The sequence below is a fragment of the Bubalus kerabau genome, chromosome 13 (genome assembly GCF_029407905.1).
Source record: "Bubalus kerabau isolate K-KA32 ecotype Philippines breed swamp buffalo chromosome 13, PCC_UOA_SB_1v2, whole genome shotgun sequence".
Taxonomy (NCBI): Eukaryota; Metazoa; Chordata; class Mammalia; order Artiodactyla; family Bovidae; genus Bubalus; species Bubalus kerabau.
The window spans coordinates 1,582,069-1,601,501 of NC_073636.1; the positions used below are offsets into that span (position 1 = coordinate 1,582,069).

General features: G+C 41.6%; 1 protein-coding gene across 3 annotated transcripts in view; it reads left to right on the top strand.

Moving 5' to 3' along the window:
- PLCB1 (phospholipase C beta 1) overlaps positions 1-19,433 on the top strand; it is an 850,060-nt gene that overhangs the window by 194,679 nt on the left and 635,948 nt on the right. The window lies entirely within an intron of this gene.

Consider the following 19,433-nt stretch of genomic DNA (forward strand, 5'->3'; position numbering starts at 1 on the left):
TTCATCAGTTATCTTAGACAAAGTCCCAGTGTTACAGCAGCTGTTCTTCCCCTGATTCATTCACACCACCACGGCTCTCTAGATCTGTTTTCTTCCAGGAGTGTCTCTGTGACTTTTCTGAAAGACATCTGTTTGGAATCTTTTCTTAGTCTATGCTTTGCATTATGCTGACCTACTGTAATGGCTAGGAGGAGTCAAGCAACCCAGTAACTGGGCCTTAGAATGGTGTCTTTGAGTTTGGGGGTTTTGTTTCTGATTGAAGTCACAATAAAACATATTTCTCAATGTACCTCAATATACAAATGAACAACAACAGTGCACGCGCACGTGCACACACACACACACACACACACACACTTCTTTCAGGCCCAGACGTTCCTTTATTTTCAGCCAGCAGTCTTGCTCAGAGGCGTGTCGTTCGGTCTCACAGGTGGAGATAAACCTGCTGTCCTCTCGCAACCACACTCGTAGCGCCTTCCTTCTCGGGCCTCCTGATCCCGAGGCTCTGACACTGCCGCCCCTTGTCTGCCGCACTCCCTGACTCCACGTCTGCGCTGAACCCGTAGTCTCCACACACCCCAAATGGCTGCTCCTCAATCCCCCTTCTAGTAAATTCCATACCTGTCTCCTGAGTGGCCTACCCTGGATACATAGGGTCATCCCTGGGTGCCTCTTGAACTCTTGTCTTCCACTATCTGATCTATCACAACGTCCTGCTGATTTTATATCCAATATCCGTCCTGCATCCACACATGGCCCTCCATGTGCACTTTCTCTCAAGGCCAAGGACTTCCGGTGGATTTTCTTGGCTGCCCCTTCCTTAGAGCTCAGCACCAATGTAACCTTGTATGTCAGTGACCTCTTGTCACTTAATACTTCATATTTTTGCATTAATGCTTCATAACCATGAAGCCTACCTGGCATGCAGTACAACAGTGGGCATTTGTTGTTCACGTATTTTGGGGGTGGTGTTTGCCCTGCTCACTCTGCCAGGCTTAGCTGAGCTCACTCGCCTGTCTGGTGCCCAGCGATGTGTTGGCCGATCTAGGATGGCATCAGCTAGGAGGCTGGGTTGTTTTGGTCCTAATCTATGTCTCATCCTCCAGCAGCCCAGCTGGAGAATATTCTCCATGTGGATAGCAGAGCTCAAGTAGAGACCCCAAATCTGTTACTCTGGGTTATCACATCTCCTAGCATCCTATTCCTTAAAGCAAATCACATTTTTGAATTTGGGATCAAAGGGCAGGGTATCAGACTTTGCTTCCTGTGTAAAACCTGCAGATTCCACGGCGAGAGGCATGGATGGAGGGAGGAGGATGAAATGGACCCATTAACGCAGTAAATCTGCCATACCAAAGTCAGAGATGCCCTTCCCCCCAAAATAGAGTCTTACCTCTCTAGGGCACCCTTTCAATTACATCATAATTGGAAGTGGTTATTTTAAAATTCCTGTTTACTACTTCCATTTATTATCCCTGAGATAATGGGAAGAGATGAGCTTCCTTTTGTTTCTTCCATCTCAGAGTCTAGCACAATGTCTGGTTCATGGTTAGTGCTTGTTGACGTGGAATATGTGACAGGACAGAATCAGCAGTGAGGCGTGGGTCTCAGTGTGCCCCAGAGTAGGGTGCTGTTACATCCACAGCTAGAGATAAGGACTTCAGGCCCATGGTGAATTGGCGCATTTCCCATGAGACCCTTCATCGTGAGCCTTTGACAAATGCCCCACTTCCTGTGGCTGTAACTGTGATGTCTTTTCTCCCTGGACCAGAGATGCAGGCAGGAATCAGTACTATAATACTGAACTCAGAGGAGTCTTCCCTGTCTATTTCTGCCTGTTACACTCTTGGCTAAAATCACAGGAACCAGTCAAGGGAGCTGGAGAAACCCTACTGTTACCTGGAAATTCAACTCCCCTTTCAGGGAATGTATCCTAAGGAATGTACAACCTGCTAATGGTGACTGAGGCAGTATCATCTTCCACTGAAAGGGCAACATTTTTGTTAGTAAAACTTTCTTGCAGTTCAAAAGCAAGCCATTTCCAAGAGCTGAGTTTGGTAACTCACAATTTAATAGTTAAGTCATCCTCTGTCTGTTGTAAAGGGTTTTCAGAAGAATTCATTAAGAACTAAGAAGCCCTTGAAAGATCCATAATACTCTTTTTTTTTTTTTAAAACAAATAACTAGTGCAAACTTCACAAGTACAATTGAGCAGTTGCATGAATTCAAGAGGAATCTAAATCCTTTGAGAAAAAAGTCATCGAGAAATGTGGTACTTGAGCCCATCCACTGCTCTGCCAACCAGCCACTACGCATCCCATTCCACCCTCTGTACACTGAGCAAATGAACCGCCTATTGCTGCTGGATCCTGAGCCCCATCATCCTGCTGCTCATGCTGTTTCCGCCATCTGGAATACCCTCTCCCTCCCTTCCTAGTCTATGCGACAGGAAGCACCAGATATTATGAAAATTTTGTGCATATGCTTTGAGCCAGTGGATTTGTTTTGAAGGATAGAATTGAGTCTGTTGCTTTGAGATTTCATGGTTAAGACTCCAGAACATCAGCAGTTTTTCTGTCATTTCCAGAGTGGAAATCTGTGGACCAGGGATGTGACTTTGGCATCAGATTTCCTGGGTTCAAATCCTGGCTCTGCTATTGGCTAGCTGTATGACCTTGGGCAAATCACTTTACTTTTTTGCCCCAAATATCTTATACTTAAAATGAAGTTAATATTAGCACCTTCCTCCCAGGAGTATTTGGGAAGATTTGACGTGTCAGTAAACATGATATACTTTGAATGGTGCCTGGTACACAATAAGAAACTTTGCACATTTGACTACTTATTGTTTTCAGATGTGTTTTCATTATTTGTGGATCTTTCTACTTTTTTTTCTTGCTGCAGTTGCTACTACTAACAGAATTACATTCTACTTTTCGTATTCTGTGAAACATTTTACCTGGGGCTTTGGCTAGTATAGATGTTCCACAAATAATTCTTAATTTGTCAAGAAAAATAATGAAGGTCTAAAATTAAACTAATTTCTCTTAGAGGAATGCATGCCAACTCTCTAATTTGAGGAAACTACTTCTCTTTTTTTTTGAATGGTCCTATGAAGACCTACAAGACCTTCTAGAACTAACACCAAAAACGATGTCCTTTTCATCATAGGGGACTAGAATGCAAAAGTAGGAAGTCAAGAGATACCTGAGTAACAGGCAAGTTGGGCCTTGGAGTACAAAATGAAGCAGGGCAATGACTAACAGAATTTTGCCAAGAGAACGCACTGGTCATAGCAAACACCCAATTCCAACAACATAAGAGATGACTCTACACATAGACATCACCAGATGATCAATACCCAAATCAGACTGATTATATTCTTTGCAGCCGAAGATGGAGAAGCCCTATACAGTCAGCAAAAACAAGACCGGGAGCTGACTGTGGCTCAAATCATGAACCCCTTATTGCAAAATTCGGAGTTAAATTGAAGAAAGTGCTTTTTTCTCTGAAGACAGTAGGTCATTCCCTACAAACCATTCAGGTATGAACTAAATCAAATCTCTTAGGATTATACATTGGAAGTGACAAATAGATTCAAGGGAGGGATTAGATCTGTTAGATAAAGTATCCAAAGAACTGTGGATGGAGGTTTTTAACATTGTATAGGAGGCAATGATCAAAATAATCCCAAGAGGAAGAAATGCAAAAGGATTGTCTGAGGAGGCCTTACAAATAGCTGAAGAAAGAAGAGAAGTGCTAAGGAGAAAAGGGAAGATACATCCATCTGAATGCAGAGTTCCAAAGAATAGCAAGGAGAGATAAGAAAACCTTCTTAAGGGATCAATGCAAAGAAATAGAGGAAAACAATAGGATGGGAAAGACTAGAGATCTCTTTAAGAAGATTAGAGATACCAAGGGAACATTTCATGCAAAGATGGACACAATAAAGGATCGAAATGGCATGGACCTAACAGAAGCAGAAGATATTAAGAAAAGGTGGCAAGGATTGGAATGCAAAACCAGGAAGTCAAGAAACACCTGGAGTAACAGGCAAATTTGGCCTTGGAATACGGAATGAAGCAGGGCAAAGACTAATAGAGTTTTGCCAAGAAAATGCACTGGTCATAACAAACACCCTCTTCCAACAACACAAGAGAAGACTCTATACATGGACATCACCAGATGGTCAACACTGAAATCAGTTTGATTATATTCTTTGCAGCCAAAGATGGAGAAGCTCTATACTACAGTCAGCAAAAACAAGACCAGGAGCTGACTGTGGCTCACACCATGAACTCCTTATTGCCAAATTCAGACTTAAATTGAAGAAAGTAGGGAAAACCACTAGACCATTCAGGTATGACCTAAATCAAATCCCTTATGATTATACAGTGGATGTGAGAAATAGATTTAAGGGCCTAGATCTGATAGATAGAGTGCCTGATGAACTATGGAATGAGGTTCGTGACATTGTACAGGAGACAGGGATCAAGACCATCCACATGGAAGAGAAATGCAAAAAAGCAAAATGGCTGTCTGGGGAGGCCTTACAAATAGCTGTGAAAAGAAGAGAAGCGAAAAACAAAGGAGAAAAGGAAAGATATAAGCATCTGAATGCAGAGTTCCAAAGAATAGCAAGAAGAGATAAGAAAGCCTTCTTCAACGATCAATGCAAAGAAATAGAGGAAAACAACAGAATGGGAAGGACTAGAGATCTCTTCAAGAAAATCAGAGATACCAAAGGAACATGTCATGCAAAGATGGGCTCAATAAAGGGCAGAAATGGTATGTACCTAACGGAAGCAGAAGATATTAAGAAGAGATGGCAAGAATAGACAGAAGAACTGTACAAAAAAGATCTTCACGACCCAGATAATCACGATGGTGTGATCACTGACCTAGAGCCAGACATCCTGGAATGTGAAGTCAAGTGAGCCTTAGAAAGCATCACTTTGAACAAAGCTAGTGGAGGTGATGGAATTCCAGTTGAGCTATTCCAAATCCTGAAAGATGATGCTGTGAAAGTGCTGCACTCAATATGCCAGCAAATGTGGAAAACTCAGCAGTGGCCACAGGACTGGAAAAGGTCAGTTTTCATTCCAATCCCAAAGAAAGGCAATGCCAGAGAATGTTCAAACTACCGCACAATTGCACTCATCTCACATGCTAGTAATGTAATACTCAAAATTCTCCAAGCTAGGCTTCTTGGTTCACATCTGGAAGTGAACTGAGAACTTCCAGATGTTCAAGCTGGATATAGAAAAGACCGAGGAACCAGAGGTCAAACTGCCAACATCTGTTGGAGCATAGGAAAGAGAGTTTCAGAAAAACATCTACTTCTGTTCTATTGACTATGCCAAAGCCTTTAACTGTGTGAATCAGAAAACTGTGGAAAATTCTTCGAGAGATGGGAATACCAGACCACCTGACCTGCCTCCTGAGAAATCTGTATGCAGGTCAGGAAGCAACAGTTAGAACAGAATATGAAACAATGAACTGGTTACAAATTGGGAAAGGAGTATGTCAAAGTTGTATATTGTCACATTGCTTATTTAACTTATATGCAGAGTACATCATGAGAAATGCCAGACTGGATGAAGCAAAAGTTGGAAATAAGTTTGCAGAGAGAAATATCAATGACCTTATATATGTAGATTATACCATTCTAATAGTAGAAAGCAAAGAAGAACTAAAGAACCTCTTGATGAAAGTGAAAGAGAGTGAAAAAGCTGGCTTAAAACTTAACATTCAAAAAAAGAAGATCATGGCATTAAGTCTGATACCTCATGGCCAATAGGTGGGGAAACAATGGAAATGGCAACAGACTTTATTTTCTTGGGCTCCAAAATCACTGCAGATGGTGACTGCAGCCATGAAATTAAAAGACACTTGCTCCTTGGAAGAAAAGCTATGACCAACCTAGACAGCATATTAAAAAGCAGAAGCATTACTTTGCCAACAAAGGTCCATCTAGTCAAAGCTATGGTTTTTCCAGTAGTCATGTATGGATGTGAGAGTTGGACCATAGAGAAAGCTGAACGCCGAAGAATTGATGCTTTGAACTGTGGTGTTGGAGGAGACTCTTGAGAGTCCCTTGGACAGCAAGGAGATCCAACCAGTCCATCCTAAAGGAAATGAGTCCTGAATATTCATTGGAAGGACTGATGCTAAAGCTGAAACTCCAATACTTTGGCCACCTGATGGGAAGAACTGACTCGTTTGAAAAGACCCTGATGCTGGGAAAGATTGAGGGCAGGAGGAGAAGGGGATGACAGAGGATGAGATGGTTGGATGGCATCACCAACTCGACGGACATGAGTTTGAACAAGCTCCGGGAGTTGGTGATGGACAGGGAGGCCTCAGTTGCTGCAGTCCATGGGGTGGCAAAGAGTCGGACACAACTGAGTGACTGAACTGAACTTATCTTCTCTTTTATGGTAGCATCTGAAGATTTTATGACAATTTTTCAAGGCCCTGGTAACTTGAAATTAAGGCCCAGATAAGTAATCAATTTAAATAAGCTATGAGTCCAATTTAAACAGGGTACGTTAAGTCAAAATTAGCCTTTTAATTATACTGTATCTAACATGAGAAGTCAGTGTTGTACTTTATATATTTGAAACTTTGGCTTTCCATGAGAAATGTAATAGCAATGCATTGTATCTTCTCATTGCATGTGCAGAATATAGCTTTCTAGTTTTTTTCCTCCTTCCATTAAAGAGCATTCAAATCACAGCTGCTGACAGAAGTTGATAGTTGCATGCTCTAATGACTCTTTCAATTTTTAACTTTCATTTCATAAACTCTTGTTTATTCATATATAGGATTGGTGCTATATGGGCACCAATATTTGGAATGTCTTCCAAAAAAACCCTAAACTTATGGCCAACCAAATATGAACTCTTTAAGACAAATTATTTCTCTCTTCTCTTTCAGGTAAAAAACCTAGGGTCTTTTTTTTTTTCCCCCAAGCAACAATTTCATTGATCAAATACCATGTTAAGTCATTAATATAGTATCTGGACAAAGGGATAGGGTTGAAAGTGGTAGGAGACAGGCCTGGTATCAAAAGATGAAAAGGATAAACAGATGTATAGAGTTATAACAGATTACTTGGATTTCACCATTATATTGTGAGGTGGGTACACATGGCTTGGTACACGTGGAGAGAGTCAGTGGTCTCTACACATAGAAAATATTCTTTCCTAGACCAGGCAGGATTGACCCATCTCAGTATCCTGGGAACATGCCTAAAGTGGAAGGTCTGCTTCCATAGACACCCCCTGAAAATAGAAGAGTGTCTGGGCTGAAAGAAGGGTTCCTGTTCCCTTTATGTTGCATAACTCTTTGTATAGATCTGGGATTTCAGAGGAAAGATCATGATTTTATTTCCTGGGTTGTTTTGTCTCTTAGTCAGTTTGTCTTTGCAGCAAGGGGAGCTGCTGCTTCCTGACCCTGCCAGGAGGGCTGGGCTTCTCCTGAGCAGATGCACATAAGTTTTAAAAGGGGTTTGGGAGAGAAATGAGGGAAATTCAAAGCAGATAAATCATTAACTTTTTACTACCCTTCTTATACATGGTATATTACTTCTTTCATAAAAGAACTAGAGAAGCATAATATTAAGAGGGTCATTTTAAAATTTGCAAACGGGATGTTCTCATATTTTGTCCTCCAAATTGGCCTTTTATGTCCAGTCTTAGGTAGACTTTTTTTTTTTTTTTCTGGCAAAATCAGCAGGAACTTCCAGATGGCTAAAATCCACCCTGTGCATTGTCGCTGAGAACATTTATAGCACATTGTTCGGAACAGAATAGCTGCGAGCGACAGGGGGCTCTTGAAATGCCTCTTTGAGCCCTAAATTGGAGACATGTTTTTGTCATTTCAAACTTTCAATGGTGGGGTCTAGTAGTCAAAGCAAATACCACTCCTGTGGAACACCAGCTTTAATTAATTTCCAGCAGGAGATGAGCGATTGCCAATAAGCCATGAATTAAAATGGAATGGTGCACCGAAGGCCAGGTTCTCATCTCAAATGAATAGCATTTCTTGCTGTTTTCTTGAAAGATCGTCTCAGACAGAGAGGTGAGCAAGCTTCCACGCCAGCTCCCCAACTCTGATGGGTGAGCAGTAAGTACCAGCAGACACAGAAGAGCAGGTTCTGGTTGCAGCAGGAAAGAGGGAACAAATCTGACGGGCTCAAAGGCATTTTGTCAGTGTCTCCAACATTAATCACTGGCGTATTTATGGAGCATCTATGTTCCTGAACTCATTATTACTTATATCGTCATAAACCTCAGGCTCGGGAGGATTTGTGAAAGTTGTCTATTCCCATCACTCGGTTGATGCTTGCAGGGACCATTTCTGCCAAAGGCGTACCCAGTGCTGCTTGGATTCTCCTGTGACCTGAAACTCCCCCTCCAGGAGCAGCCTGTTTCATTTCTGAGTGGCTAGGCCAGTTTACTTTTTTTTTTTTTTCTTAAACTGGAGCCAAAATGAATCCCCTGCTGCTTTAATCCACTGAGGCTGATTTATCCCTGAGGGCCAAACACGATGAATCAAAACCCTTGTTATGCCCAATAGCTCTTTAATAAAAGGGAAGGCATGTCTCACACTCTCCCTCTTCTATGGGCAAAACATCCCTGAATCTTTCAAACAGGCTTCATGGGGCATGATTGTGTGTGTGTGTGTGTGTGTGTGTCCACTATTATTATCATAAATAGTACATGCATTGGTTCAGGCAGTGTTCTAAGAGCTCATATAAATCCCTACAGCAATCTTCTGAACTGATTACTAGGATTATCCCATTTTACAGATGAGGAAAAATGAGACAAGGATTTGAATCCAGAATGCACACATCTCCTGTGCTCTTATTTGTCTGTTTCAGCCATACCTTTTCAGAAGACAGAAGCCATTTACAATTTCCTGTGGGAAATTCATGTTTCTAAATTTGTTCCACATGAACATGTGCTTGTAACTTGAAATGTGTTGTCTTGATTAAGCCTCTCAACACCCAGCAAACACTATCAGCCCTGTCTGTCCTGCTGAGAAATAGACTCAAAGTGATTAAAGAATAACAATTCAGTAGAGAGAAAAAAAAAAAAAAAAGATTTGAATCAGGCACTTCTGGGTCAAAACCGTGGAGGTTCCATTCTACTGAGGTTTGCCCTGGGCTCCAACTGCCTGTGGTGAATGAATAAGGAGCCCCTTCCTACATCGCACAGCCAGGCCCCCCATGACTAGTGACCCCTAGCGGTATGAGAATGGGGCAAGGGGCTTTCTGGTTTATGGTTTGTTCTCAGGCATTCAGAGGAAAAATCACCCCCAAAACTGGTTACCTGAACCTCCTTCAGCCTTGCTATTTATCTTTTCCTTAATCCTGAGGTCCTCAGCTCACATGCACTGCCATGTAGATTCAGCTTTTAGAAGCTGTCCAAATCATTTACTGAAATGCTCATTTCTATACCAGTGCGATGGCTAGCTTTGATTTTTATAGAGCTCCTTACAAAGAGAAAATCTGAATGTAGGAATCTTGATTTGTGTGTTGCTAAAGTGACTTGGGTCTATGCAAGTGGCCCCCTAATGATGAGGGCCCAGAAGCAGTGGGCAGGGATGCTCCCTGGAGTGAACCCCAGGAGTCTAAGTGAGGACCTATTCTTCCATGTCTACCACCAACAGGTTGGATAAGGGTTTATTGAGATTAACACATTTCTCTTTTGAGGTGTAAACACACTTAGAGGATATAAAGCAAGTGGATAAATCTCATAGAATAAGTTGCTTTATTGGACTACAGTTTACAGAGACAGACTGCAGGGGAATAAGTGATTTGTTGGAAAAGGAGGAATCAGAAAGGGTGGAAAGATCAAAGGGTGTCTCAGGCTTGTCTTCTCTTGGCTTTCTCCAGCTCTTTCCTCTCCATCTTAATTATAAATCATTAGGTCTAGAAGGTCCCACTTGGATTCCTGGACACATTTAGGTCCAGGTCACTAGTCACTGGTCATGCCAACCTGTGGAATCTTGTACATAAGGCAAGTGTAAGAAAGACACTCATTATCTTTTGATCAAATTTACCCAAGTATTGGATTGAATGCTGTGTCAGTTTCTCACTTTGGGCAAATTCTTCAGTGTCTGCAGTCCACAGTGTTTTCTTCTGAAAGTGAAACCAATAATACCGACTTTTTGAGACTTGGGAATTGGGCTAATGTCTTACATTGTCAGAGTAATGCTTGGCACATGGTAGATGCTCAATAAAATACAATACCATTACAATTATTGTTGTTTGAATATTAGATTGTGTATTTATTGAAAAGTGAATGAAGAGTTCTCCTTTTACATAGTTTTCTTTTCAATTCAAATAAATATTTGATTTGGAAACAGAGAATCCTTAAAAAATTATGTTGAAATGGTACATCAGAGAACTGCCCCTGCAGTTTAGAAGCGTTAACCAATCCTCTAGAATTAAACTAGAACTGAGTGGTTTCCTAGCAAGGAAGTTTGGAGTTTTCAGACACATCTTTTTTCTTTTACCTCATTTGCAAATACTTATCTCTGATTTAAATCATTCAAATGACTTCAGAAACACAATGGAAGCAGAGCAGAACTAAGTGTTTCCAACTGTCAGGTCTGGTGAGGGATGATGTAAAATGGGACATTTAGCTGGCATCCTGCAATGATCTGTAAATAGAATAAACAAAGCATCCACATTTAGTGGTTAAAAATAGTGTTTCTTGTAAATGCAGTGTGCCTGGAGACCTCAGGGTTGACGTGGGTGCCCGTGGGTCTGGGCGAATGTGCTTGCAGGCAGGGGCACTCCGATGGGTCAGGTAAAAGGTTCTTAGTCTCTGGATTCAACTTTAATTGGATAAAATAAAGTAAAACTGGCCTTTCTTCTTTCTCCGATGTCATCTTCAAATGAATTATGGACTGAATCTGCAGAGGTAAATCTAGTGGAAGAATTGAACAATCCATTGCTTTACTACCAATTATCAATTGAAATAGTCCACTGAAGACCTGACTACAAAGGCAAGGCTGCTCCCCTTCATCCTTCAGACAGTATTTCAGTGTTAATAAGGTTTTGGTTTTTTGTTGTGTGTGTGTGTGTGTGTGTATGTAGCAGACTCCCCTCACTGTCCTGTTCATTGTTAATTGTGTTGTTAGTTAAGAACACGTGTAGTCGACTTACGGTGCTTTATTTCTTTTCTACAAATTATACAGTAGAGCTATTTATTGTCTGTTTTACAGGGAGCTTTAAATATAAAAGTGGTTAATCCAGAAACTTTTGCTTTGATTGAACAAGCAAAATACGTTACTACTTTATGCATGAGACCTTCTTTCAAAAAGGGGACAGTGTTTCACAGCCAACAATGAAAAGCCACATGAGATAGGAAGGCCATATCAAATTTTTTTTTTCTGAGTAAAACATTTGCTTTTAATTTATTATTCCATGCATGTATATATAGCACCACCATCTTCCAAGTAATCTCTATTCTTTGCAAATACCATTTAATCTGCATAAGGATTAAATGAATAAAGCACTGTAAACTTTCCTGTTTTACACATGGGAAAACAAAAACACAGAGTGAAGCTGAGTAACTTGTCCAGAATTGTACAGGTACTAAGTGGAAGAAGTGGATTTGAACCCAGGCAGTGTTTATGAGCTCAGTCAGCACTCTATGAGTTGTTCACACCTCTAAATTTAGTGTAATAAAAGCTACAATAATCACAGTAATAAAGCCTGCCAATGTAAACATTGTCACTCTTGTGCCTTTATAATGCTGTTCATTTTGAATCCCATATACAAATTCTCATCCATGCTTTCTTTTTGATATGAAAATAACATCAAATTTGATGATTTTGAATAAACATCCAAATAGGAAATTTTGGAAAGGTGGACCTAAAAGCAAGTAGTATTGGAAGAAAACATTGTAGACTTAGAACTGAGTGTTATTGGGAAAAGCGTTATGTTTGGATCTGTAGGGAAAGAACAGATTGGCCAAGATGGCCATAGTCAGGCTCTCTCGACCCATGATTTGTAAATACATGGTAATGTAACAGCTGAGATCACTTATCGCACTGCGATGCACCTCAGATGTACCTACTTGGCCATAGGCCACTTTCACTCCGTAAACATGTGTAAGCACCAGCTGAAAAGCCCTTGTGGCTACGTTATGGCCGCATTGTGGCTGTGCTATGGCTATGTGTCCGATGGGTCAACCGTGAGAGAATATAGCATCTCTGCTTCTACTACAGCTACTGTGCCAGCCTGGAGAGAATAAACATGTCTGCGGTTCCTATGACTCCATAGGTTTTCTTTCAGCTTCCCTGCTCATGCCTTGCCTACCCAGAGTTCATAAACAGTGAGATACAGCGAGACATGGTCAATAGTGTGGCCCTTGGGATCATCACCTGATGGGGCTGGAGGCTCAGTATTTTTTTTAACCTTTATTTTTGGAGATGAAGAACCCGAGGTAGGGAGCGGGGAGTGACTGAACCAGAGTCATACATCCCACTGGTGACAGAGCTCCATCTGGACACATGACTTCCAGCTCCTAAACCAGCCTTTCTGTTGGACCATTCTCCTGAAATAGCTTCAGACATCACAGCCCAGAAAACAGATCAAAGACATGCTGAAGTCTGAATCCAACAGATGCCCTTGGTCTTTTCCATATTCTCCAAGCAGTTTAACAGTTTTTGCATAGAATCTAGAACAATATGTATGCCAGGTGCACAGGTTGTCTGGCTCTTTGGCACTGAGCAGACATCTATCTTTTGAAAAGATGAACAACTGGTGATTATCACCTGGATTTGTCTTCTGTTAATTGATGATGAGTGTTTTCAGTTCATTTCAGTCACCCAGTCGTGTCTGACTCTTTGTGATCCCATGGACTGCAGCACGCCAGGCTTCTGTGTCTTTCACCAACTCCTGGAGCTTGCTCAAACTAACGTTTGTTCAGTCGAAGATGCCATCCAACCATCTCATCCTCTGTCATCCCCTTCTCCTCCTTCCTTCAATGTTTCCCAGCATCAGGATCTTTTCCAATGAGTCAGATCTATGCATCAGATGACCAAAGTATTAGTTGTAGCTTCAGCATCAGTCCTTCCAAAGAATATTTAGGACTGATTTCCTTTAGGATTGACTGGTTTGATCTCCTTGCTGTCCAGGGGACTCTCAAGCATCTTCTTCAACCCCACAATTCAAAAGCATTAATTCTTCAGTGCTCAGCCTTCTTTATGGTCCAACTCTCACATCCATTCTCACGGGCTTCCCTTGTGGCTCAGCTGGTAAAGAATCTGCCTGCAATGCGGGAGACCTGGGTTTTATCCCTGGGTTGGGAAGATCCCTTGGAGAAGGGAAAGGATACCCACTCCAGTATTCTGCCCTGGAGAATTCCATGGACTGTATAATCCATGGGATCACAAAGAGTTGGAGATGACTGAGTGACTTTTTGTTTCACTCACATCCATACAAGACCACTGGAAAAACTATAGCTTTGGTTATACAGAGCTTTGTCTGTAAAGTAATGTCTCTGCTTTTTTAATATGCTGTCTAAATTTTGAGAGAGTCAATTCTTAGGTAGATTGATAAGAAGTCTGGGGTCCCTGAGGAGGAGAAAGGGGTCTGGGGCTCTCAGGGAGAACAGGACAAACATTTTTGCTACATTGCTTTGTCTTAGTCAATATAGCCATGTATCTTGCTCAAGGACATGTTTCTCTTTCTTTACAGGAACCTTCTGACTAATCTTGTTATTTTAAGACTATGTTGTGAGAATGGGTCTGATAAAACCTTTCTATTGCTAATTCTAATTTTGTTAAATTAAAATGTATGTTGTGGGAGTGGGTTGGTAAAAGTGTATAAGGCCTTGATAAGACTAGTGAGGGAGCTCTCTGCCCCCCTTCTGTCTCTGTGTCAGAAGCTTTCTCTGTCCCTTTCTATACTTGAATAAAACTCTGCTACACAGAAGGTCTTAAGTGATCAAGCCTGATCCCTGGTCCCAAAGCTAAATCTTCTTCAGAGATCGCGAATCCGACACCGTTCACGGTAAGCTATCAGTTTGTCATAGATTTTCTTCCAAGAAGCAAGCATCTTTTAATTTCATGGCTGCAGTCAACATCTGCAGTGATTTTGGAGCCCAAGAAAATAAAGTCAGTCACTGTTTCCATTGTTCTCCCATCTATTTGCCATGAAGTAATACTTTGGCCACCTCATGCAAAGAGTTGACTCATTGGAAAAGACTCTGATGCTGGGAGGGGTTGGGGGCAAGAGGAGAGGGGACAACAGAGGATGAGATGGCTGGATGGCATCACCGATTTGATGGACATGAGTTTGAGTGAACTCCAGGAGATGGTGATGGACAGGGAGGCCTGGCATGCTGCAATTCATGGGGTTGCAAAGAGTCTGACACAACTGAGCAACTGAACTGAACTGAATAGGACTGGATGCCATGATCTTAGTTTTTTGAATGTTGAGTTTTAAGCTAGCTCTTCCACTCTCCTCTTTCACTTTCATCAAGAGGCTCTTTAGTTCTTCTTTGCTTTCTGGAATAAGGGTAGTGATGAGTTTTTTAACGTGGTTCAATTTCAGTTTTCTCAACTATCAATGATGATGTCAGATGAACTTCTAGAGTGAGCCTGACTGGTACTTGATTTTGGAAAACCAGAGTGAAGACACCCTTTGGTGGAACACAATTATCAGTGTCCCTTACCATTTTCCAGAGGTGGGAATATCATTGCAGCATTGGGGGCTCCGCTGCACCAGGGCTCAGTGTGGGATGTCACGTGCTTTAGCTGGAGAGGGGATTTTCTCTCAATCCACCATGGCCTTGCAAGGTGTCCAAGCATCTGCTCCCATCTGTCTTGGGCTGGGGAGTGCATGGAACACTGAGTCTGAAGATTGTTCGTGTAGGGTGGGCTAACTGGATGGGGGCCTGGAGAGACTTTCTGGGCAGGGCTGTGGATGCTCACCCTGGGTCACTTATGAGGTCTGGGCAACTCAAGGGCCAGTTTGATGCCGATGTGGCTTTCCTGCAGCTCCAAGACACTGTTGGGAGATTAGGGGTTGTTAATCTCTTCCTAGATATCATATTGAAAAGCGGAGACATTACTTTGCCAACAAACGTCCATCTAGTCAAGGCTATGGTTTTTCCAGTGGTCATGTATGGATGCAAGAGTTGGACTGTGAAGAAAGCTGAGTGCCAAAGAATTAATGATTTTGAACTGTGGTGTTGGAGAAGACTCTTGAGAGTCCCTTGGACTGCAAGGAGATCCAACCAGTCCATTCTAAAGATCAGCCCTGGGTGTTCTTTGGAAGGAATGATGCTAAAGCTGAAACTCCAGTACTTTAACCATCTCATGCGAAGGGTTGACTCATTGGAAAAGACTCTGATGCTGGGAGGGATTGGGGGCAGGAGGAAAAGGGGACGACAGAGGATGAGATGGCTGGATGGCATCACCGACTCGATGGACGTGAGTTTGAGTGAACTCCGGGAGATGGTGATAGACAGGGAGGCCTGGCTTGCTGCGATTCGTGGGGTCACAAAGAGTTCGACACGACTGAGCGACTGAACTGAACTGAACCTCTTCTGAGTTGTTGGCTCCTTTGATAAAGCCCCTGGAATAATATTGTTGTCAGCATTTTATTAAGGTAAATTTTCATATTGTAAAATGAACATATGTTATGTGCAGTTGTGACAAATGTATGCATAATCACCTCCCTATCTTAGAGGCAATCACTGTTGATTTCTACCACCAAAGATACTTGTGAACTGCATGCTATCTGCAGTCTTTTGTGTGTAGCTTTTTTCCCTCCTTATAATGTTTTTGGGCTTCTTCATGTTACTGTGCATATAGCTGTTTGTTGTTTTTATTATGGCATAATTCAATAAGATTTTTAAAATAAGATTTTTAAGTATATAATTTTATACACGAACAGGAAACTATTCTGAAATACAGTTGTCAGCATATTTTTGGAAAATATTAATTATGTAATATTTGGTAATTATGCCTCTTTCCTAATGCATCTGGTATGTATTTGGTATGTATGCCTCTTTATTAATGCATTAATAGTAAGCTCTGGCCATGGGTCTAATAGTCGAGTAACTACTGTAATGGTGAAGTAGCCCTGAGCATGTGTGATGGACATCTGGCATATCTGTAATACCATATGAAAACATCTGTCATGGTTTTATTGGTAGCAAAATAACAAATATTACCAATATTAAAGTGGTTTATTATCTACACCCTTAATTAAAGAAATTACTTTGTTAGAGCCTAGTAAAAAGAAAGCTGTTTTGCCCTCCTGATCATGGGCCCCCTGACTTCCATGGACAGCATGCTGTAAACCCTGGTGATTCATGGTTGTTATATGTGCTGGTTGTCTTGGCTGCACCATTCCTGTCACTGTCTTTTTGGCCTTTGAAATCTCTAATACAGTCTTTGGGGGCTGGACAACTGTCTTCACCAACTCTTCTCTTACGTGTGGAATGGTAGCTTTTAGTCAAAAGGTCTGTTCAGGCCTCTGGTTTCATGCAGCACTAAGCTGCCCGTGCGGTCTAGGTGAGTGGACTTGGGGAGGCACTAGGGATAAGAGAAATACTTTTGTGAACAAGAGGGTCACATAATGGTTTTCTAAGAGAGCAATGATTAGTCCTTGGAATTATCCCTTCATGAGGCATTAAGAGAGAAATTCTCTCTGCCCCCAGAAGAATGCCCAAGACATTCTTAGACCGCAAGGGTCATGCCAGTAGAACCAAGGACAAGAGAATTCCTGTTGCCCACATAACAGCTGACATAGAAAAGCATTTATTTTATTGTTTGAACGCAAAGCATAACATTATATTTCTACAAATATATTCCTTAGATCTGGAAATAGTAACTAAAATAATGTCACACTTTGATGTCTGTATTCTAAATGACTAAAAATTTTGTCAGCTGAGGCTACAAATGAGAAATAGAGGCCCCATGATGATCTAGTCCACTGAAGTGTCAAGTTTAAGTTTCCTAGTTCAGAATTAAGGGAGCCACAGGGTGAGAAGCAATCTGTGTCCCTAATCGTGTTGACAGCACTTTGCTTCAGGCTCTGATTCAGAGCTCATCTGCTCCCTGCAGATAGATAGCCCTGAGCTCAGCATTGCCAGGCTGGTTTCCATGGTGCTAATTTGCATACCAAACCAGGACTTGTATTTTTGTGTTTGCCTCACACATTTCCAGTGCTAAGTGTTCTTCTAAGAAAGGGATTAGCGTGCTAGCCAATTAAGAGAGTATGCCAGAAATAAAGCACCCAGGGAATTATTCTTCAAGTTATATTACTGCTGTTATGCCCAAGAACAGAAGAATGGTCGGTTGGCTTTCTTAGGCCAGCCCTGAGTCTTAAAGATAAAATGTCTCCAGCGAGATCTGGAGTGGTGTTTTTTCTTACTGTATGTTTTAAGCCATTTGCAAATGATTAAAACAGATTGTGTGTGCGTGTGTGTGTGTGTGTGTGTGGTCTTATTGTGGAGCAGGAGTGGATTTCTGGAAGATTGACTTTCAAGATTTTGTTTGTTGTTTTGGCTGTGGGTCTCTCTAGTGGAGACATATTGCCCTGTTCACTTTGAAATATTTTCTTAAAAGACATCATGTTTTTTAGAAATTTTCCAAATTCTCTGAATCAGCATTTTTAATCAGCTTTAATTATCAGGACTATAGCTGGAAAATGTTTGGTTCTGGAATGTCTCTATTGAATACTACCTAGCAACACAAAAGATTGAAGGTCTGATACAACCACATGGATGAATCTCAGAAACATGGTGCTGAGTGAAAGAAGCTTTGACAAAAGAGTATATACTGTTTGATTCCATTTAAGTAAAGTTCTAGAACAAGGAAAATTAATTGATGGTTTAAAAAAAGGACCAGTAGTTGCTTTTCAGTGGTGGGGGCAAGGATTGGGGTGATAAATATGTTTCATATTTTGATGGGGTTTGAGTTACACGTGTGTACATTTAAAACTCAGGAAGGTATAGATAAGATTTGTATGTTTCACTATATAATGTATATTCAGTTCAGTTTTATCTCAAAAGTATGCTTCCCTCATAGCTCCGTTGGTAAAGAATCTGCCTACAATGCAGAAGACCTGGATTCAATTCCTTGGTTGGGAAGATCCCCTGGAAAAGGAAATGGCAATCCACTCCAGTGTTCTTGCCTGGGAAATCCCATGGACAGAGGAGCCTGGCAGGCTATAGTCCATGGGGTCGCAAAAAGTCAGGCATGACTTAGCGACTAAACCACCACCATGAATTAATAAAATATTTTATTGCAAAATCTGGGGTTATTGTATTAGATATTTAGAAAAACTAAGAGCTCCATGGTGCAGTTGGTTAGCATGCAGTACTTAACACACAAAAACTGGACTTTGAACGAAAGTAGCATAATTAGTGGCAGTTCAATCAACAGTACTTGGAGATCATGTGTGCATATGTTCATTCTGTTACTTACCTGTTCTGTTATTTACCTGAATCTCTAGATCCCTGTAGAAAGGTGTCTGCTTCCAGAAACACTACCTTGGTTTATAATTTTTATGTGCTCAACCATGATTTGATTGGATTGGAAAGTGGACCATTTGACCTTCGTTTTGATCCATCTTCCTTAACCCTGTTTCTCAGGGAAAGCTTAGTTTTTAATCTCTGTAAAATGCATCAGTTCTCAGACAGTGAGCTGACTGATGGTTCAGAAAATCTTGGCTTTCTAAAATGCTACTATAACTCTGGAGTGATCTTTTGCTTTTACCAGTGCTTTGGCTTTGAAAAAAAGCCACTTGAACTTGGCAAGGAACCTGAGGAAGTGGGACATGAGGCAGATGGGTCTGATGGAAGTTGGCTCTGAGTTCTTGCCTTGAAGTTACAGTCGGTCCTTATTACACAGTTGATAGAAACGTGAATGCACAGATGAGGGCTAGGAAAGTGAGCAACGGAACACACCTTCAGTAATGTCTAGGTGCAGAGAGGACTCCTCGCTCTCCATCTATCTCCTTGGTGGATTTTTTCCTCTGCTGATGCCTCTTTCTCCTCTAACTCCATGCTGCTGGAGAAATCACAGGGTAGCTCACCCACGTTCCCTACACAAGGCTGTGCATTTCCATCCCAGCTGTGATGCTTTCTGAGGCTTCCTCCCTCCACAGAGAATTACCCTTGTCTGATGGAGCTGTCTTGTCAGAGAAATACAGATCCACCCCCAACACACACACACACACACACACACACACACCCCTCTCCTCTCAGCCAACAGGCCTGTTAAAAGTAGTCCAGCTCCAGAGTTCCCTTGGGGATTAGGGCAAAGGCTGTGCTCAGACACTTGTCTTCCTATTTATCTTCCCCATGAGAATGGTGAAGGGCCTCAAAGGAACTCTAAGGGAACTGATACTAACCATACTTCTTGGCCTTCTCCAGTCAATATAAATTGAC